Consider the following 24,069-nt stretch of genomic DNA (forward strand, 5'->3'; position numbering starts at 1 on the left):
AGATTATTTTCCCGTATAAGTTAGTAAAGAATATTAACTAGAATTCTCTGTGCTATAGGTACTTGTCAGTTATCTCTTTTATATATAATAGTGTATATTTGTTAATCCCAAGCTCCTGTTTATCCCTCCCCACCACATTTCCCCTTTGGAAACCATAGTTTGTTTTCTATGTCTCTGAGTCTGTTTCTGTATTGTGAATAAGTTCCTTTGTATCATTTTTAAAATCAGATTTCACATGTGAGTGATATTGTATGGTATTTGTCTTTCTTTGTCCAACTTCACTTAGTATGATAATTTCTGGGTCCAATCCACGTTGCTGCAAATGGCATCATTTCATTCTTTTTCAGGGCTAATATTTGTTTTATATATGTACAACATCTCCTTTATCCATTCATCTGTTGATGGACATTTAAACTGCTTCCCTGTTTTGGCTGTTGTAAATAGTGCTGCTTGAACATCACGGTGCATATATCTTTTCGAGTTATTGTTTTCTCTGGATATATGTTCAGAAGTGGTATTGCTGGATCATACAATAGTTGTATTTTTAGTTTTTTAAAGAACGTTCATACTGTTCTGCACAGAAGTTGTACCAATTTATACTCCCACCAACAGTGTAGGAGGGTTCTCTTTTCTCCACATCCTCTTCCGGATTTATTGTTTGTATTTTTTTTTTTCATAATGGCCATTCTGACTGGTGTGAGGTGACGCCTCATTGTGGGTTTATCAGCGTTTTTCTGCTAATCAGTGATGTTGAACATCTTTTCATGTGCTTTGGGGCCATCTGTATGTCTTCATTAGAAAGATGTCTATTTAGATCTGCTCATTTTTTAGTTAAACTGTTTGGGTTTATTTATTTATTTATTTAACATATAGCTGCATGAGCTGTTTGTATATTTTGAAGAGCAATCCCTTGTTGGTTGGAGAAGGAAATGACAGCCCACTCCATTATTCTTGCCTGGTAAATCCATGGACAGAGAAGCCTAGAGGGCTACAGTCCATGGGGTTGCAGAGAGTTGGACATGACTGAGCATGCATGCATGTCCTTGTTGGTTGCTTCATTTGCAAATATTTTATCCCATTTTGTGGGTTGTTTTCTCATTTTTTTTATGGTTTCCTTTGCTATGCAAAAGCTTTTAAGTTCAGTTAGGTTCCATTTGTTTATTTTTGTTTTTATTTTCATTACTTTAGGAGGTAGATCAAAAAAGATATTGCTGCAATTTATGCCAGAGAGTGTTCTGCTTTTCCTCTAAGAGTTTTATAGTGTCTGGTCTTACTTTTAGGTCTTTTATCCAGTTTGCATTCATTTTTGTGTATGGTGTTATAGAGTATTCTAATTTCATTCTTTTACATATAACTGTCCAGTTTTCCAGGACCATTTATTGAAGAGAGTGTCTTTTCTCCATTGTATGTTGGAGATACATTCAACCTTGCCTCTTTCATCATAGATATGTGGTTTATTTCTGGGTTATCTATCCTGTTTCATTGATCTATATTTCTGGTTTTGTGCCAGCACCATATTGTTTTGATTACTGTAGCTTTGTAATATAAGGGAACCTGATTCCTCAAGCTCCATATTTATTTCTCAGGATTGCTTTGGCTATTTGGAGTCTTTTGTGCTTCCATAGAAATTTTGTTGTTGTTGTTGTTCTAGTTCTGTGAAAAATGTAATTTGATAGGGATGGAATTTAATCTGTAGATTGCCTTGGGTAGTGTAGTCATTTTGAAAATATAGATTCTTCCAATGCAAAAGCATGGTTTATGTTTCCATCTGTTTGTGTCATCTTCGATTTCTTTCATCAGTGTCTTATAGTTTCCAAAGTACTGGTCTTTCACCTTTGGTTGCTCATTTTTAAATAATGTATAATTATCATTGAAGACTTAATCTATTGTGGGAAATACTTTAATCTTTGAGGAGATTATCTTGGAAGTAAGCCACAAGATTTCCTGAAATTCTTATTTAAACTTCTATTTGTTGAATCAAAATTGATTTAACATATTGAAAGCCAGGTGAACATATACTCTGATAAGCATAGATTTCTGCTAATTTTTCAACATCTATTGAATTTGTGCAGTATATTACTTCTTAAAGTTTGTTTTGTCTTCTTAAATGAGTTACCCATAACCCTAGGCAACTGACTAAATAAGAAAATAATTTTGAGAGAGCTGTGCAATTCTTTTTTATGATTTCATACTGAAAAAGGTAAATTTAGATAGTTTTTGTACATTTAAACTTATTTTAATCATTATCTAAATTATACTACATAATTCACCAGTTCTCAATTTTGTTGTATGAGAAGAAAAACTCTTAGGAACTATCACAGATATCTATATAAACTAAATTTCCACTCCTCCTTAGTTGGAACCATGATTTCCATTAAAAAAAAATGTTCCTAATATGACCACCATTTTATATAAGCCTACAAAACCTGCAGATGATAAAAAAGGAAGAAAGAAAATATCAATATACAGCTTATTTCAATTCAATGTTTTCTTCTAGATAACCATTTTCAAAAAGTGTTTCTCTCTTCTGACGTACTAACCAACGTTAATCAAAATGTTTCTTTCATAAATTCATGTGTCTTTCATAAGACACATTAATTTATCTGTATATATCTGATTTAATACCGACCTTGGGATAAAAAACTCAAGAATACTACAATATGACTAAACAACTGCCATCAAATTGATGAAAAGATAGCAACTGACAGTAAAATGCTCACTTCTGGATATTTATTCAAAAGAACTAACATCAGGACCTCAAAGAGGTATTTGACTTCCATATTCATTGCAGCGTTATTTGCTATAGCCAAGAGATATACTATCTAAATGTATATTGATGGATGAATGGATAAGAAAATGTGGTATACTACATACAATGAAAGAGTATTCAGGAATAAGAAAAAAAGGAAATTCTGTCATATGCTACAACATGGATGAACCTTGAGGGCATTGTGCTAAGCTGATCATCGAAGGGCAGATACTACATGATCCCACTTATAGGAGGGATCTAAAATAGCAAACTCATAGAAACAGGAAGGAGAATGGTGGTTGTCAGAGACTGAAGGGGGGGGAGAAATTTGGAGTTCCTGTTCAATGAGTATTGAATTTCAATCATGCAAAAAAAAAAAATAGTTCTTGAGATCTGATGTATGATGTATAATGTTGTGCTCATAGCTAACACTACTGATTACATACTGAAAAATTTAAGATGATATATGTAATATCATGTGCTGAATTTTTTAATCACAATTTTTTTTAAGTGAGATAGATTTCTAAAAAAGGCAATTAAAAAAGAAGAATGATCCCTAGTACTGGAATTCATCACAGTCTTCATAGAGTTAGTTCTTTTAGAGCTTTTCTTAAATTACACATAAATGAAAGAAGGAGAAAATTGGCAGAAAGGTGTCCATTTAAAAAAATTGAAATTATGTAAGCTATGAATGAAGAAACAAATTATAAATTTTATGTAGGTGTTTACTAATAGTTAAGATAAAAGAGGTTAAAGTCAGGTTGTAAGCTCCTAAATAGTTTGAATTTTATCCTAAATAAAATAGGGGGTCTTTTAAAAGAGTGACTATATGTTTCCTTTAATATATAAGATATTTATGACATATGATATATACATGTATATATATGAATATATATGTCTGTATAAATAAATTTATATGAATATATATTATAAAAGATTATCCTTTAAGGAGGAAAAAAGTAGAGACATCAGGAAACATCGAGAATTTTTCCTAATGAAAATGCTATAATAGAATTCTATTTGAGATATGTTTATAGTAATCAAGCCACCAGGCACTATTGGTATCAAATAGTTTATTCTAGCAAGTACTTTTTGAAGTAGTTGGTTTTTAGGAAGAGATAAGGATGTAAAGCAGAGATGAGTGTACTATTACTGAACATGTCTTCTTTAGTAATTCCTGACAAGAAAGCCAACAAATGTAGTTTATTTAAATACAGGATTCTAGGAGATATTTCTGCCCTTAGCTTTAAAAGTTTTTGATATGTATCTTACTCAGAAAACTACATGCGTAAAAAGTATATTGAAATGTGTTGGTGGGATGATAAGATGAAGCCCAATACTAATATGACATGGGACCACAAATATTTAAATTGCATCTCTTCTTTGGGGAACATTTTATATCCAAATATATTCCAGGAATTAAATGTAGATACTCACAAAGAGAGAGAGACACTCTACAAGGGCATCCACCACTAGGCAATATAAGAATGTCCCCTGAACCATGGAGACTCAGTGGACTTGTAGCCTACTGTAGGGAGTTAAATAAGCAATTTTCAGAGCAATGATTCAAAGTCTGGTTTGCAGAGACTGTACTGAGCTATCTTAAAGCAGTATTTCAGAAATAGGGAACAAGGTCTTCCCTGGTTGGCTCAGAGAGTAAAGAGTCTGCCTGCAATGCAGAAGACCTGGGTTTGTTCCTGGGTCAGGAATATCCCCTGGAGAAGGGAATGGCTCCTCACTCCAGTATTCTTGCCTGGAGAACTCCATGGACAGAGGGACCCAGTGGGCTACAGTCTATAGGGTTGCAAAAAGTTGAATACAACTGAGTAACACTTTCACTTTCTTTTTCAACGTATCAATAAAATTCAGATTTTGTTTTCTCTTTTATAGGTTTCTCTTTATATTACTGGAGATTGAAAAGATGCTCTCAGTGGATCTATTTTTTTTTAAGGTATCTTTCTATATCCTATCTCAGCTCTAGAAGTTTGGGAGAGAAGTCATCTTAAGCAGACCATTTTAAAAATTATTGCTTTGAATAATATTTGTTCACCCAGCTTTCCCTAATGTTACTGTCTTAGAAACTATTTAAAACTATCAAAAGGAGAAATTAACCTTGATGCAATCCTCTTAACTAATCTATTGATCTTATGTGAATATTGCCATTTTTCCCACTATTGTGTTTTTTATGATTCAGAATCCAATCCTGGATCTCACGTTCTGTTATATTGTCATGATCTCTTACTTTCCTTCATTCTGGAGAGTTCTTCATTTCCTCAGTCTTTTTTATTTTGTCTTTCATAGCCTTGCCTTGCCACTTTTGAAGAGTCTAAGCCAATTATTTGTAGAATACCTCTCAGTTTGGGTTTGTGCAATATTTTGTCATGATTAGGCTGAAGTTATATATTTTTGGCAAGAACACTACAGAAATGTTATACCCTTCTCAATATATAATTTTCAGTTCAGTTCAGTCATTCAGTTGTGTCCAACTCTTTGCAACCCCATGAACCACAGCACACCAGGCCTCCCTGTCCATCACCAACTCCTGGAGCTCATTCAGACTCACATCCATCGAGTCAGTGATGCCATCCAGCCATCTCATCCTCTGTCGTCCCCTTCTCCTCCTGCCCTCAATCTTTCCCAGCATCAGGTTCTTTTCAAATGAGTCAGCTCTTCGCATCAGGTGGCCAAAGTATTGGACTTTCAGCTTTAGCATCAGTCCTTCCAATGAACACCCAGGACTGATCTCCTTTAGAATGGACTGGTTGGGTCTCCTTGCAGTCTAAGGGACTCTCAAGAGTCTTCTCCAACACCACAGTTCAAAAGCATCAGTTCTTCAGTGCTCAGCTTTCTTTATAGTCCAACTCTCACATCCATACATGACCACTGGAAAAGCCATAGCCTTGACTAGATGGACCTTTGTTGGCAAAATAATGTCTCTGCTTTTTAATATGTTGTCTAGGTTGGTCATAACTTTCCTTCCAAGGAGTAAGTGTCTTTTAATTTCATGGCTGCAGTCACCATCTGCAGTGATTTTGGAGCCCCAAAAAATAAAGCCTGACACTATTTCCACTGTTTCCCCATCTATTTGCCATGAAGTGATGGGACTGGATGCCATGATCTTCGTTTTCTGAATGTTGAGCTTTAAGCCAACTTTTTCACTCTCCTCTTTCACTTTCATCAAGAGGCTCCTTAGTTCTTCTTCATTTTCTGCCATAAGGGTGGTATCATCTGCATATCTGAGGTGATTGATATTTTTCCCAGCAATCTTCATCCCAGCTCATGCTTCTTCCAGCCCAGCGTTTCTCATGATGTACTCTGCATAAAAGTTAAATAAGCAGGGTGACAATATACAGCCTTGATATACTCCTTTCCCTATTTGGAACCAGTCTGTTGTTCCATGTCCAGTTCTAACTGCTGCTTCCTGACCTGCATACAGGTTTCTCAAGAGACAGGTCAGGTGGTCTGGTATTCCCATCTCTTTCAGAATTTTCCACAGTTTATTGTGATCCACACAGTCAAAGGCTTTGGCATAGTCAATAAAGCAGAAATAGATGTTTTTCTGGAACTCTCTTGCCCTTTCGATGATCCAGCAGATGTTGGCAATTTGATCTCTGGTTTCTCTGCCTTTTCTAAAACCAGCTTGAACATCTGGAAGTTCACGGTTCATGTATTTCTGAAGCCTGGCTTGGAGAATTTTAAGCATTACTTTACTAACATGTGAGATTACTGCAATTGTGTGGTAGTTTGAGAATTCTTTGGCATTGCTTTTCTTTGGGATTGGAATGAAAATCCAAATTGACTGCCCTTTTGCAGTCCTGTTGCCACTGCTGAGTTTTCCAAATTTACTGGCATACTGAGTGCAGCACTTTCAAAGCATCGTGTTTCAAGATTTGAGATAGGTCAACTGGAATTCCATCACCTCCACTAGCTAATTTTAGGAAGAACATAAGGTCAATATTTCTTATTACCATTAGTCTTAACTTTGATCCCATGTTTAAGGTGTGTTAACCAGTTTTCTGCACTGCAAAGTTATGATTCTTGTTTTGTAATTAACAAGTCTCTCTTAAAGAGATACTTTAAGACTGTATAAATGTCCTGTTTCTCATAATACTCTTATTGACTGATTTTAGCATCCATGGATAGTTCTTGGCTGCTACAAATATTATTGTGGTATTTTCTAATGGTCAATTTCTGTTTTGTTTATTTTCCTGCATTTGTTAATTGGAATTCCTGATAAAGAGACATTTTCCTCCTGCATTTATGTAGTGAGCTGTTTATTCATTCATTCATTTATAGTAATACGGATTACTGCACATTTATCTTGCTCTTTTCTTGTAAACCAGTATTATCATCGTTTATTTTATTACTAAATGTGTGTCAGATTTAGCCATTGGCAGCTCCTTTGAGTTGGAGCCTGTTTACTTTCAACATGTGCCCCATTGTTTTCTGTGTATGTCCTTGTTTATTGCTTACTCAAGATTTCCCAGGGTCATGTTGTGCATTTCTGTTTCCCAGCTCTGACATCAGTCATTTTCCAGGGAGACCAAGTTCATTTTATCATAGAATAGTATTGAGATGCCAAGGTCTGAGATAAGTAGTCCTTTTAGAGATTTTATTGTTGAGATTTCAAGTTAGAACCATGTGGTCCTTGATGCGATCATCTTCAGAGTAATATTTTCCAGAATTAAAATCTCAGAAATTTCATGGAAATTTCATACTCATACTAAATGAGTATGTGAATGAGATTTGGGGTGAGAAATTTGCAGTTGCAGACAGAACTCAAAAAAGTAGTAGAAATCCAATATGGGAACTGTTTAAATTCATTTGTAAAGGAAGAAAAATTCTCTGAACTTCTATTGTATCAGAGTATGAGAAATGGGTAAGACCTAAGACAGATCACATTAGAATGTAATTATAGGTTTTCATGTTAATGTAAGGGACTCTATTAGTTACTAAAAGCTTAGTGTTCTCACCCTTTCAGTGAGAAAATAGAGAAAATGATATTATTGTGAATATGTAAGCACCAAAGTCTTTTAATGTCTTACTTTCTAATGCTAAAATGCTTTTTGAACTTTTTTTACATCAATAAAAGTAGAAAAAAATTACTTCCTAGTGTCAACACTATAATCATGTATCATGAATTAATGACCTCATTATGACTAATAATAGGTATAGAAAGCTGGGAAATAATAGGATACTAGGGCTTCCCTTGTGGCCCAACTGGTAAAGAATCTGCCTGCAATGTGGGAGACCTGGGTTCAATCCCTGGGTTGGGAAGATCCCCTGGAGAAGGAAAAGGCTACCCACTCCAGTATGCTGGCCTGGAGAATTCCATGAACTGTATAGTCCATGGAGTCGCAAAGAGTCGGACACGACTGAGCAACTTTCATTATTCACTAAATATAATTTAGAAATTATGATAAATCAGGGCAAGTGAAAATTTTGCATGATTATTATTTTTTTTGAGCTTTGCAAGTACTTTCCGTCTCTCTGGAAAAAAATATATATGTATATGAAACATATATACTTATATGAAACATATATATATACACATATATATATATATAAACTTTAAAGAAAGTCAGACATTTTACTCATTTAAAATCTATTTTTGAAACAGTACAGAGTACCTATACTCAAAGGAAACAAAAATGGTTGTGGGGCTTAGAATTTCAGTGGAAATATTTCCTGCATTATTTCTACTTAAGTTTGAGTTCTGCTAATTTTCTCCTATATGACACAATTCTCAAGATAAGTTGAGGTAACTTACCTTTTCTAGGAGTACATTTGTTATCAGTATTGTTAGGAATATCATAACCTTTTACTATCAGAAAACCTGCTGAAATCACTGCTAGCTTAGGGTATCAACTGAGAATGCTCCAGAATGACATCATTGTGTCCATTGGCTAAGTGTTCTCTAATGGCATGTGACAGCTAAAATGACAGGGCTTGGATTCAGCACAGTTCTCAACTTTAATTGGCACGTTAGAGTCACCTGGATTCAACAAGATCACAGAGTTATTATAAGATATTACACCTCACTGTTAATTACCACAAGATCTCTGAGGGAAATTTCAAAGCCTGAGCTAGGATACGTGTGCACTTAAACCAAACTGACAATGAGACTTGTCAATCTCCAGCCATCAATCAAGATAATGTGTTTGCTTTATCTTACTTTCCCATGACTAATATTAGGATGTAAAATTCAGATAAAGATAGGAAAGGAAATGACACACAATATGAAAAATATGGAGTGGAAATCAATTATTTTAGAGCATATTCTGCTTAAAATAACAGCCTACACATGAATCATTTTTTTTTAGAGAATTTCTTATCAAACTAATCAACTTCCTTCTACGAGTCTCTTCATTTTGTTAAATTTGGTGAGTTCTAACCTTAAGAATTTAATATGTAACTGTAGATATTATATAACTTGAATCATGTGATTTCCATTCCACATACCAGAATAAAAGAGTTGAAACTAGTATCAGAAATAAAAACAATGTTTCTAATTTCATGGTCTGCTTTAATCACCTTTGACAGATCAGAAAATGGGGTACAATTCCCAGAATTTGTTAGATCATTGAGTCATTACATATATTCCTCCTGTCGCTATCTGTCCCTGGAGAGTCGTTTTGTGGTCAGGTGTGGCGCAGAAACATTCAAAAACCTAAAATCATGGCATCTGGTCCTATCACTTCATAGAAAATAGATGGGGAAACAGTGGAAACAGTGTCAGACTTTATTTTGGGGGGCTGCAAAATCACTGCAGATGGTGATTGCAGCCATGAAATTAAAAGACGCTTACTCCTTGGAAGGAAAGTTATGACCAACCTAGATAGCATATTCAAAAGCAGAGACATTACTTTGCCAACAAAGGTCTGTCTAGTCAAGGCTATGTTTCTTCCAGTGGTCATGTATGGATGTGAGAGTTGGACTGTGAAGAAAGCTGAGTGCCAAAGAATTGATGCTTTTGAACTGTGGTGTTGGAGAAGACTCTTGAGAGTCCCTTGGAATGCAAGGAGATCCAACCAGTCGATTCTAAAGGAGATCAGTCCTGGGTGTTCTGGAAGGACTGATGCTGAAGCTGGAACTCCGGTACTTTGGCCACTGCTGGCGATGGAATGAAACACCAACACTGCAGAGTGGTTTGAATCTTTATATTTTAACACTTGCTTCTTACAGCTGCTTTATTTTATATCCCTTGCACAACCCCCTACAGGGCAAGCTGCCAAGCGCTATGAGTCAGAGACTATACAGTGCGCAGGCGCAGGGCGAGATAACCTTTACCTTGACTTATTTACTGCAGCTAAGACTTTGTTTTGGGGAACTTCCTTATCAACTTAGAATCCGTTTTGTCCCAGGGTCTGTTCCTTTTGAGGAATCAGAGAAACATCCTTGTGTGCAAGAAATGTCCTTTTCCCACGGGAACAAACAGGATTCTTAGTTGAACATCTCGTTTGCAAGAATGTTCAGCCCTGGTTGAGAGTCTCATTTGCAAGCACTTCTCAACCTTCCTTATACCTAGTTCCCTACACTGGGCAGAACATCTCGTTTGCAAGAATGTTCAGCCCTGGTTGAGAGTCTCGTTTGCAAGCACTACTCAACCTTCTTTATACCTTGTTCCCTACAGGCCACCTCATGCGAAGAGTTGACTCATTGGAAAAGACTCTGATGCTGGGAGGGTTTAGGCAGGAGGAGAAGGGGATGGCAGAGGATGAGATGGCTGGATGGCATCACCGACTCGATGGATATGAGTTTGGGTGAACTCTGGGAGTTGGTGATGGACAGGGAGGCCTGGTGTGCTGCAATTCATGGGGTCACAAAGAGTCAGACACGACTGAGCGACCAAACTGAACTGTGGTGCAGAAAATTAGACCTCTTCTTCTGACTCGGGATTGAGTCAGGTTTCAGTTGTTCAGTCGTGTCTGACTCTTTGTGACACCATAGGCTGCAGCATGCCATGCTTCCCTGTCCTTCACCAACTCCTGGAGCATGTTCAGACATGTCCATCAAGTCCATGATGTCATCCAACCATCTCTTCCTCTGTCACCCTGCCTGCAATCTTTCCCAGCATCAAGGTCTTTTCTAATGATTCAGCTTTTCGCATAAGGTGACAAAAGTATTGGAGCTTCAGCTTCAGCATCAGTCTTTCAAATGAATATTCAGGACTGATTTCCTTATGGATTTACTGGTTGGATCTCCTTGCAGTCCAAGGAAATCTCAAGAGTCTTCTCCAACACCACAGTTCAAAAGCATCAATTCTTCAGTGCTCAGCTTTCTTTAAAGTCCAACTCACATCTATACATGACTACTGGAAAAACCAAAGCTTTGGCTAGACAGACCTTTGTCAGCAAAGTAATGTCTCTGCTTAGTAATCTGCTGTCTAGGCTGGTCATAGCTTTCCTTCCAAGGAGCAAGTGTCTTTTAATTTCATGGCTGCAGTAACCATCTGCAGTGAGTTTGGAGCCCAAGAAAATAAAGTCTGTCACTGTTTCCATTGTTTCCCCATCTATTTGCCATGAAGTGATGGGACCTCATGCCATGATCTTAGGTTTTTGAATGTTTAGTGAAAAATCCAGCTTTTTAACTCTCCTTTTTCACTTTCATCAAGAGGCTCTTTAGATCTTCATCACTTTCTGCCATAAAGGTGGCATAATCAGCATATCTGAGGTTATTGATATTCTCCCAGAAAACTTGATTCTGGATTGTTTTTCATACAACCCAGCAATTCTCATAATGTACTCTGGATAAAAGTTAAATAAGCAGGGTAACAATATACAGCCTTGACGTAAACCTTTCTCAATTTGCAACTAGTCCATGTTCCATGTCCAGTTCTGAGTGTTTCTTCTTGACCTACATACAGATTCCTCAGGAGTCAGGTCAGGTGGTCTGGTATCCCCATCTCTTAAATAATTTTCCACTGTTTGTTGTGATCCACACAGACAAAGACTTTTGCATAGTCAATAGAGCAGAAGTAGATGTTTTTCTGGAACTCTTGCTTTTTCGATGATCCAACAGATGTTGGCAATTTGATTTCTGGTTCCTCTGGCTTTTCTAAATCCAGCTTGAATATCTGGAAGTTCTTAGTTCATGTACTGTTGAAGCCTGGCTTGGAGAATTTTGAGCATTACTTTGCTAGAATGTGAGATGAGTGTAATTGTGTGGTAGTTTGGAGAGTTTTTGGTGTTGCCCATTTGGGATTGGAATGAAAATTGACCTTTTCCAGTCCTGTGGCCATTGCTGGGTTTTCCAAATTTGCTGGCATATTGAGTGTAGCACTTTCACAGCATCATCTTTTAGGATTTGAAATAGCCTAGCTGGAATTCCGTCACCTCCACTGGCTTTGTTCATAGTGATGCTTCCTAAGGCCCATTTGACTTCACATTCCAAGATGTCTGGCTCTAGGTGTGATCACACCATCGTGATTATCTGGGTCATGAAGATCTTTTTTGTACAGTTCTTCTGTGTATTCTTCCCACCTCTTCTTAGTATCTTCTGCTTTTGTTAGGTCCGTATGGTGTCTGTCCTTAAATGCACCCATCTTTACATGAAATCTTCCCTTGTGAAAGTTATTCAGTCAGGCCCAACTCTTTGTGAGCCCGTGGACTGTATAGTCCATGGGATTCTCTAGGCCAGAATACTGGAGAGGGTAGCCTTTCCCTCCTCCAGAGGATTTCCCAACCCAGGAATCAAACCCAGGTCTCCCGCATTGCAGACAGATTCTTTACCAGCTGAGCCACAAGGGAAGCACACGAATACTGGAGTGGATAGCCTATCCCTTCTCCAACAGATCATCCCAACCCAGGAATAGAACTGGGGTCTCCTGCATTGCAGGTGGATTCTTTACCAACAGAGCTATCAAGGAAGCCCTATATCTCCTTTTTGTGTCTCTAATTTTCTTGAGATCTCTAGTCTTTTCCATTCTACTGTTTTCCTCTATTTCTTTGCCTTGATCACTGAGGAGGGCTTTCTTATCTCTCCTTGCTATTCTTTGGATTCAGCATTCAGATGGGTATATTTTTCCTTTTGTCTTTTGCCTTTAGCTTCTTGTCTTTTCTCAGGTATTTGTAAGATCTCCTCAGACAACCATTTTGCTTTTTTGCATTTCCTTTTCTTGGAGATGGTCTTTATCATGCCTCCTGTATGATGTCATGAACTTCTGTCCATAGTTCATCAGGCCCTCTGTCTATCAGATCTTGAGTCAGAAAATAAGTATATAATCTTAGAAATCATTTAGTCAAGTGTTGTAGTCTATGTGCCCGTGGAAAGTGTAAAATCAACTTTTTGCAGTGTATCTCTTGAAAAACAATCAAAATTATGCATTTTAATTATAGTCATAAAATATGCATGACAATTATAAATATGAGAGATTATAACAGTGTATGAGATAGCTGGTTGTTAATATTTTTCTTCTTTTGGTCAGAATTTAAATCTGCTTAGAGATACCATTGGAAACTCTCTTTGTAATTATATGTGACTTTAATTAAAACAAAAATAAACCGGGAAATGACCACTTAATAGACTGAATTTTTTCATAAATAGCAATTTAAAATATCAATATTTTGGGGAAATAATAATAATTTTAAATGTCCTGAGGGTATTCACATATGCCTGAAAATAAATAGACATTTTAAACCAACCACAATGTGATGGGAACCAAAAATTTACTACAAATGCCAGCAAGTAAACATAACTGCATCATGAATAAATAATATATCCCACACTGAAAAAAGTGGAGAAGTCAAGAACTAATATAAGAGTCTGTAGGAAATATTGTAAGATAAAGACAAAATTGGGGCTTCCCTAGTGGCTCAGATGGTAAAGAATCTGCCTGCAATGCAGGAGACTGGGATTCGATTCCTGGGTTGGGAAAGTCCCCTGGAGAAGGGAATGGTTACCCACTCCAGTACTCTTGCCTAGAGAATCCCATGGACAGAGTAGCCTGGTGGGCTACAGTCCATGGGGTTGCAAAGATTTGGACACAACTGAACAACTGACACATACAAAGACAAAATAAACTCTGGTTAGGAAATTTTTTTTTTTTTTAGGGGTATGATATAGCAATTCTGAAACTTTTAAGTGTGTACTGAAACCGACAAATATGAAAAATAGTGTTGATAAAATGAGAGCCAGGTCTCACATTTCTCAGTTTCAAAGAAAGAATTTACAAATAAGGAAAGAAGGAAGGCTAGAATGAACTATGCAGTGTTGGATTTAATTTGAGGTATCTGTATAAACTGTTTTTTGATAGATTAATAAATAGAACAATAGACATGGAGTGTGTTCACCCATGCAGGGGTTAGTACACAAACACATTTTCTTATCCTGTCTGTTAGTAAGGCCTAGAAGCCATGATATTCCGATCACAATTAGGTCACCTAGGAGCCAGAAGAATCTGAAACTTCTTCTGGTTCCAGAAAGTAAAGAGTTTTACAAAGAGAGAAAACTACAACAACAACACAGAGCCACCCTAAGGAGCCACCCTAAACAGAACTGGAAAAACTTTTTCAAAAGAATAAAATAATAGTATTGGATATAACTCCTAGACTAAAATACATTTTCATGGATCCTTACTAATGCAAATAAATAATCAGATTAACTAATAAATGATGGAAACACGACAAGCCTTTCCTATAGTAGAATTCTAATGAAAACATAGAAGAAACAAGGGAAATAAAGGACTATTGTTATACAGTAACTTCAGTCATAATTTGTTACAGACAAAAATCCTCTGATGAATACTAAAATTAGAGAAATTTTGAGAAAAGGTTTGAGGAGGAAAAGATTTGCATAATCTCAAGTGTGTCTCCCAAGGTATTTATCAACTGCAAAGGGAAAAATGGTAACTTTAGCAGACACCATCTTAACCAAGTGATCCAGGTAAACATCACTAGGAATAAGACATAGAGACATCACGAGTCCCTTGATGTGAAGTACCAAGAAGGATACAACATCATGTATGTGTTATTTTTGACAATAATGTAAAGCTTCCATCTAACCACAAGAAAACATCAGATGATCCCCATATTAAGGGCATTCTATAACATTGTTGATGAATATTCTTCAAAAGTGTCATAAGCATAAAAGACAAGAAAAGCTAAGGAACTGCCATAGATTGTATAACAAATATAAATAACAACTAAATATAATGTGAGATTTCGTACAGGATGCTACAAAAGAAAAATGACATTAGTGGAAAGTTTCTGAAATTCAAATAAGCTCTGTAGTTTAGTTAATAATTTTGCATCAACATTAATTTCTTATTCTTCATTATTTTACTATAGTTTTATAAAATAACATTAGAAGAAGCTGCATGAGAGATACAGGAAAACTCTTGTACTATTCCTGAAGTTATGTAAATCTAAAGTTAGTTTTTAATGTATTTAAATAAAATTATAAAAGGGGCTTTGTTAGCAATCTACAGATTCAATGCAATCTCTATCAAGCTACCAACAGTATTTTTCACAGAGCTAGAACAAATAATTTCACAATTTGTATGGAAATACAAAAAACCTCAAATAGCCAAAGCAATCTGAGAAAGAAGAATGGAACTGGAGGAATCAACCTGCCTGACTTCAGGCTCTACTACAAAGCCACAATCATCAAGACAGCATGGTACTGGCACAAAGACAGAAATATAGATCAATGGAACAAAACAGAAAGCCCAGAGGTAAATCCACACACCTATGGACACCTTATCTTCAACAAAGGAGGCAAGAATATACAATGGATTAAAGACAATCTCTTTAACAAGCGGTGCTGGGAAAACTGGTCAACCACATGTAAAAGAATGAAACTAGATCACTTTCTAACACCATACACAAAAATAAACTCAAAATGGATTAAAGATCTAAATGTAAGACCAGAAACTATAAAACTCCTAGAGGAGAACATAGGCAAAACACTCTCAGACATAAATCACAGCAGGATCCTCTATGATCCACCTCCCAGAATTCTGGAAATAAATGCAAAAATAAACAAATGGGATATAATTAAAATTAAAAGCTTCTGCACAAAAAGGAAAATATAAGCAAGGTGTAAAGACAGCCTTCTGAATGGGAGAAAATAATAGCAAATGAAGCAACTGACAAACAACTAATCTCAAAAATATACAAGCAACTTATGCAGCTCAGTTCCAGAAAAATAAACGACACAATCAAAAAATGGGCCAAAGAACTAAATAGACATTTCTCCAAAGAAGACATACAGATGGCTAACAAACACATGAAAAGATGCTCAACATCACTCATTATCAGAGAAATGTAAATCAAGACCACAATGAGGCACCATTTCACACCAGTCAGAATGGCTGCGATCCAAAAGTCTACAAACAATAAATGCTGGAGAGGGTGTGGAGAAAAGGGAATGCTCTTACGCCATTGGTGGGAATGCAAACTAGTACAGCCACTATGGAGAACAGTGTGGAGATTCCTTAAAAAACTGGAAATAGAACTGCCTTATGACCCAGCAATCCCACTTCTGGGCATACACAACAAGGAAACCAGAACTGAAAGAGACACGTGTACCCCAATGTTCATCGCAGCACTGTTTATAATAGCCAGGACATGGAAGCAACCTAGATGTCCATCAGCAGATGAATGGATAAGAAAGCTGTGGTACATATACACAATGGAGTATTACTCAGCCATTAAAAAGAATACATTTGAATCAGTTCTAATGAGGTGGATGAAACTGGAGCTGATTATACAGAGTGAAGTAAGCCAGAAAGAAAAACACAAGTACAGTATGAAAGTGAAAGTGAAGTTGCTCAGTCGTGTCCAGCTCTTTGCGACCCCATGGACTGTAGCCTATCAAGCTTCTCCGTCCATGGGATTTTCCAGGCAAGCGTGCTGGAGTGGATTGCCATTTCCTTCTAATGCATATATATGGAATTTAGAAATATGGTAATGATAACCCTGTATGCAAGACAGCAAAAGAGACACAGATGTGTAGAACAGAATTTTGGACTCTGTGGGAGAGGGAGAGGGTGGGATGATTTGGGAGAATGGCATTAAAACATGTATAATATCATATAAGAAACGAATCACCATTCTAGGTTCAATGCAGGATACAGAATGCTTGGGGCTGGTGTACTGGGATGACCCAGAAAGATGGTATGGGGAGGGAGGTGGGAGAGGGGTTCAGGAATGGGAACACGTGTACACCCGTGGCGGATTCATGTTGATGTATGGCAAAACCAATACAGTATTGTAAAGTAAAATAAACTAAAAAAAAAAATCATCTCAAAAAAAAGGGTGCTTTGTAGGGACCCATCTGTACAACCTCCTCATTTTACACATTAGGAGCTCCGAAATACTAAAGGATTTATCCACAATATAAAGTCTGAGGGAAAGTTAAGATGAGCTCAAAGGGTATTGTCAAATATTCTGAGAATTTCTTTTCTCTGGTTCAATGTATGAAAATTGAATTTTAATTCTTAGCAATTGGTAACTGCTGGTCAGCTTGTCTAAATTACAGCTTCCCAGTTTCAGTTCTTTTGGTGTTTATGCAATATGAAGATGAATGCCAAAACTGTTTTCACTATCTCTTGTCATACTGACAACCTACAGTACATTGAGTAAATATACCAGTGACAAAATGCTTTATCCCAGGTAGGCCTGTCTGTCTAGATTGAAGAATAAATGAAGTTACCAGACTTTATCAAGTTAAGAGAAAAACTCAGAATTTATAAATAAGATATATTTAGCAATAATTATCAACATTAAATGACTCTTTTGAAATGTGAATATCAAGCGACTTTAACTTAGAAATGTTAGATTCATAAAATAGTAACTTACACATGCTAGGAATAGATCTCTTACCAAAAGAAATATGTTTATATTTGCACTTTTCTTTGATTTCAAGACATCAGCTGAGCCCTAATGCACTTTCATTTATCTTTAGAAAAGAGGCAGGAACTATTTATCTTATAAAGCTTTCTTAATTCTATATTCATTAACTGTCCAGTTTAGCACTCACTGAATGAATCGGCATTATCTTTGGGCCTGATATTGGTTTTCTAAAATTTTTTATTGAAAAGTTTTATTCTTTGTCAGTAAGTAAGTAAGTATTACTCATTCAGTTGTGTCTTAAGTCTTTGTGACTCCACGGGCTGTAAGCTGCTAGGCTCCTTTGTCCATGGTATTCTACATGGAAGAATAGTGGAATGGGTACCCATTCCCCTCTCCAGGGGATTGTATTTGCCTTCAAAGTAGCAATAACAACAAAAATACATCAAGAATGTTAAAGGTAGTAGGAATAAAAAGTGATCAGTGTCTTCCCTAGTGGCTCAGTGGTGAAAAATCCACCTGCATGGATGAGGATTCAATCCCTGATCCAGGAAGATATCACATCCTGTGGAGCAACCAAGCTCAGATGCCACAACTATTGAGCCTGTGCTCTAGAGCCTGGGGGCTGCAACTACTGAGCCCATGTGCTATACATCTAGAACCCTTGCTCTGCAACCAAAGAAGCCACACTGAGAAGCCTGCACACGGCAGCTAGAGAAAAGCCTGCTCAGCAACACAGCCAAACATAATTAATTAATTATTGGAAAAAAAAGTTATCAGGTCCCACTTGGATATCTATTATTTATAGATACAAATTGCTGTGCATCTGTTGCCAGGCTGAAAAATCTCAGAAGGTTGATTAGCACCAGAACTAGTCTTGCGAATTACTTACATGGTATGAATTGAGGTAGTCTGGTCAGAGCTATCTGTTCCCACGTGGTTCCACTGCTGAGCTACCCACTAGCTGAGACTCCAGCATGAGAGCTTTAGAAATATTACATATAAATGTTAAGAAAAAGAAAAGCTTGATCTAGCAGCCTTGGATTCTGGGTTATAAAGTTTTCACCAATAATGATTTTTGTTGCTTTAAACAAATCTTTATTTTATATTGGAGTATTTAGTTGATTATTTTTTGTTACTTTGGACATGAAACTTTATATCTTGTATTCTCCATTTCCCTTCTGAAAAGGCTTCTTTGAGTTTTATTACTCTACTCCTAATACTCGAGATGATGATGCTAAAATTCACAGAGTCTTTGTTCCTGGAACTTGCATTACTCTGTTGTGGGATTACCTTCCATCTTCCCTGCCATAGATAAAATTCATATGCCAAATTTGGAACTGATTTTAAATATCTGTAGCTTTTTAAACCCTGTGAACAAAGAATGAGATTTTGCGACAAAACTCTCTTACCAAAAAATATACCTTTTTTTCAGAGATAATACATCCTCCACTTTATGTGCTTTACAGTTTATAAAACATTTAATACATATCACTGAAGGTTCTTATAGCCCTAGTAGATATTAAAATGATTTTATGGAAGCTGAATTTGAAGACTAGTGAATGGATGCCTAAAATCATCCATTAGTAAGAGGTGCAGCTCATCCAGCTACCGTGCTTCCCATTATACCACACCATCTTAGGCCACACCAGTTAGTGTTAGTTATTTCAAAAGTAGGAACTTCTGAAATCACATATTAGCTCTTAGATTTTTTTTTAATATCTGTGTTTAATAGTAAGGGAAACGAATATGACTTGATATTTTATTTTGATTGAACATGAGAAAATGGGGCTTCCTTTGGGTATTTCTCTTATCTCCTTACTGTATTCATATGGAATTAACAGTGGTAGGTTGGGAAATTCTTTTATAAAAATACCTTTCTTGACTTTGAGGTATAGAAAGAGAATGGCTATGAATGAATATACTTGAAAGTGAGCAGTGCATTTTGTGAGACTTGAAATTCATCAAACTTAAGGTTCCTTACTTCTGAGCCTGTTCATGAAAGGACCTGAGAAGGCTGAAAGAGTTTTATATATGATCAAAATTGAATCTGAAGAAAAGCTGTCTAAAATTCTCATTGCCACATTTCTAAAGTTAGAAAAAAGTCATAAAATGACAATTCTTAGGAGGTTTAGGGAGGGGGTATGGGAGAAAAATGGGTGTAGGGAACAAAGAAAATCAAAGTAAAACTTCATAGAGATCAGAAAATATTATTTTAGTTAAGAGAATAAATAAATCTTTACTCTAGGACTCTGCTTAATAAAGCTGATTAGTCAAATTTAAAACCTTTGGTTTTGGAATCACAACCGCAAGGATACGGGATAAATCCTAGCTCATGGTTCTGAGCAGCTTCTTAATCATTTTCAGCATCAGTTTCATCTACACAGTGAGAATATGAGTTTATTAGAAACGATGTTTTGAAAATTAGGGAGAAAGTATGTAAATGTACTAAAACATTGCTCTGGCAAACCTTTTATTTTTAAGTGCAAAACAATCACCAGAGTTCTTACGAAGGAAGATGGCAATGACGACCCTGTATGCAAGACAGGAAAAAAGACACAGATGTGTATAACGGACTTTTGGACTCAGAGGGAAAGGGAGAGGGTGGGATGGTTTGGGAGAATGGGAATTCTAACATGTATACTATCATGTAAGAATTGAATCGCCAGTCCATGTCTGACGTAGGGTGCAGCATGCTTGGGGCTGGTGCATGGGGATGACCCAGAGAGATGTTGTGGGGAGGGAGGTGGGAGGGGGGGTCATGTTTGGGAACGCATGTAAGAATTAAAGATTTTAAAATTAAAAAAAAAAAGAAAAAAATAAAATAAAATAAAATTCATTGAACTGTGCAATTAAAAAAAAACTAGATTATCTGTATAGAATATAGATTTTTTTGGTTGAAGAAAGGAGTAGGGGGATTTATTTTCACCATATATTATTTAGCTAAGTTTGAAATGTATACCATAAATATGCATTGCCTCATCAAAAGAGTGATTTTTAAAATCATGCAAACATTATAGACTAAATCTCATGTTGAGATGTTGGGAATCTATAAAGTAGTCAATGGAAATCAATATTTCTATGATCCCCTTATAGAAGTACTATAAAGGAATAAATGGCCTCCTAAGCTGCACCTTTTGTTTCTCACTTACATCCCAGCTGAAAGCCTGCCATCAATTAATACAAATATGTACCTGAAAGCATTTTGTAAAATTCTTATATTTTTATTTTAAATTATCCTTAATCATTTTGAAAGGCATATACTTTTGATAATCCATTTTATAGACAGGTATACATGCTGGACTTCATAGATATTAATTCATTCAAAATCACATGGTAAGTAAAAGGGATGGGATTCAAACTTTGAAAACTTTTAAAATTTTATTATACTTTAAAAATAGAGCATATTTTTTTAGAACAGAAAGTATGGAGATTTCCCATATTCCTTGTCCCCATGTATGCATAGCTTCCACATTATCAACACCCCTCACCACCATGGTATATCTGTTATAACTGATGTACCCACAGTGATATATCATAATTACCTGAAGTTCCCAGGTGGCAGGTTAGAAACCCACCTGCCAATGCAGGAAGCATAAGAGACCAGGGTTTGATCCCTGGGTCAGGAAGATCCCCTGGAAGAGGGAATGGCAACTCACTCCAGTATTCTTGCCTGGAGAATCCCATGGACAGAGAAGCCTGGTGGGCTACAGTCCATAGGGTCCCAAAGAGTTGGATATGACTGAAGTGACAGCATGCATGCATGTACTACCTGAAATTTAAACTTACATTAAAATTCATTCCTGGTGTTGTGCATTCTATGAGTTTTGGCAAATGTATCTATATAATGAAATACATACATCATTATGGTATCATACAGGACTTCTGCACTGCCCTAAAGCCCTGCTTTACCTATTCACATATCCTTTCCCCTTAAGTCCTGGAAACCACTGAAAATATCTATAATTTTGTCTTTTTTTCTGAATACCATCTAATTAGAATCATACACTATGTAAAATTTTTGGATTAGTTTCTTTCACTTAGTATTATGCATTTAAGTTTCCTCCATGTCTTTTAACTTGATAGCTATTTCTCTTTAGTGGTAAATAACATTTCATTGTCTGGATGCACCATCATTGATCTATTCTCCTACTGATGGGCATCATGGTCACTATAAAGCTGCAGTAAATATCCATATGCAGGTTTTTGTGTGGGTATACATTTTCAACTCTTTCAGGAAAATACCAGGGAGTGAATTTGCTGGATTCTATGGTAAGAGTATGTTTAGTTTTTTTAAATGCCACCAAACTGTCTTCCAAAATGGCTATCATGTTTCATTTCTGCCAGAAATGAATGAGAACCCTTGATGCTCCATACTTCTCCAGCATCTGGTGTTGTCAGTTCTGGATTTCACCCATTTTTCTAGGCGTGTAGTGGTATTTCATTGCTGTTTTCATTTACATTTCTCTAACGATATATAATGTGAAGCACTTTTTCATATGTTTGTTTGCTATCCGTAACTTTTAAATCTTTTTGACCACAAATCTGTGTATTAAAAACAAACAAAAGAAGTGTGCCACCGGATGTGAGGAATTAGTTCCCAAAATTGGAAGTGAGGGTTCAGAGGGCTAAGAAACCGTGTAGAGGGCAGGCTGAAAACGGATGCTGGAGAACTTGGATCTCAGCAAATGGGCAGTTGTCCAATTACTGAACTTTCAGCAGGTGGACCTTTTGAAAGTCATGATATTCTTTGGAAATGTTTTTCTTATGTGAAAAATTAACTTTTGCCCAGTTATCCTCTTGAATTATTAGAGACACCTAATCTTACATTTTACTCTTGCATCTTATATCTGCTCAGAAATGATAAGGGGAAGTAGTAGGGTATATAACACAAGATGGACCAGGTGTTAATAACTGCCAATGATGGGTAATGGTGAAGGATTTTATTATATTCTTCTATTTCTATATATGGTTAAAGTTTTCTATAATAAATAATTTAAAATAAACATGCAAAGCAACATGATATTAAGATATATAAAGTTTTTGAGATAAGACACAGTTTGTTCCTTTAGGAGAAGGAAATGGCAACTCACTCCAGTATTCTTCCCTGGAGAATCCCAGGGACAAAGGAGTCTGGTGGGCTGCTGTCTATGGGGTCGCACAGAGTAGGACATGACTGAAGTGACTTAGCAGCAGCAGCAGCAGCAGTGTTCCTTTAATTGTTGGGTCATTTGCTAAGTGTTTTGAGTCATTTAAAATCATACAAAATAATATTTGAAGCTTCATGCTTTTAGTGTATATTATATTGACAGAGGTATTTTCTGATTCCCTGGTGGCTCAGTGGTAAAGAATCCCCCTGTACCCTGAAACCAACAGTACTCCCCAAATTCATATATTGAAGCTCTAATTCCCAGGATGACTATATTTGGAGATAAAGCCTTTAAGAAGATCATTAAGATTAAATGTGGCCATAAATGCCCTAATCCAGTGACTGATGTCATTACAAGAGGAAGAGACCCCAGAGATATACACAAAGGCCTTGTAAGGACAAAAAGAGAAAGCCTATATCTGTGAGCGAAGGAGAGGCTTTAGGAGAAACTAACCCTGCCAGCATCATGATTTCAGACTTCCAACCTTCAGAATATGGGAAAATAAACGCCTATGATTTAGGTCATTTAGTTGATGTTGTTTGTTTGTTTGTTTCCTTTTTTAATGGCAGCCCCAGCTGACTAGTATACCAAAATAAAATGTTCAATGGAAATAAAATGAATTTATCCACATTAAGAAACATTTAGGCTCTATTTGCTCTACTAAAATTACAAATGAAGTTCAAGGCAAGGCAGCATGTTCAGCATCTTCCATTTTGTTCCAGCTTCAAATCTTTCACTGATTATGTTAAGGGGTAATGAAGAGGCTATTAAGGTATTTTTAATGATCCATCATAAAATGATGTAATGAAAGAACCCCTCTTCATGGTGGAATGTAAATTTGGCTTACTGTAATAAAGTTGTGTTATTAATTAAAGTAGAAGCCCTGCATCTTATTTAGAGTTGCCTTTTTACTGTAACTTAACCTATACAACATTAGAAGTACTGATACATGAGAATTTTTGCCAAAAATGTAAATTCTGCTCCTCTGGAAACACCTCTGCCAACACAACATACACTAAAGGCATGAAACCTCAAATATTACGTTCTTATCTGATTTTAAATGTTTTAAAACACTTAGCAAATGACCCAACACCCAACAAGTAAAGGAACACAGTTGTATCTTCTTGTCTCGAAAACTTTACTTATATATTTTATATCGTGTCACTTTGAACGTTTATTTTAAATTATTTATTATAGAAAGCTTTAACCATATATAGAAATAGGAGAATATAATAAAATCCTTTAGCATTACCTGTCATCAACAGTTATCAACACCTGGCCCATCTTGTGTTCTGTACCCTACTTACTTCCCCTTATCATTCCTGCACAAGTGTAAGGTGTATTATTTCATCTATACATATTTCAGTGTGTTTCTCTG

The 24,069-nt window shown here is 36.2% G+C and overlaps 1 pseudogene; it reads left to right on the forward strand.

Moving 5' to 3' along the window:
* The window catches only part of LOC138931500 (proteasome maturation protein-like), a 45,815-nt pseudogene extending 22,272 nt beyond the window's left edge, over window positions 1–23,543 (forward strand).
* Window positions 23,544–24,069: the final 526 nt, after the last annotated feature.

The sequence above is a fragment of the Ovis canadensis genome, chromosome 3, assembly GCF_042477335.2.
Source record: "Ovis canadensis isolate MfBH-ARS-UI-01 breed Bighorn chromosome 3, ARS-UI_OviCan_v2, whole genome shotgun sequence".
In the NCBI taxonomy this organism is placed as follows: domain Eukaryota; kingdom Metazoa; phylum Chordata; class Mammalia; order Artiodactyla; family Bovidae; genus Ovis; species Ovis canadensis.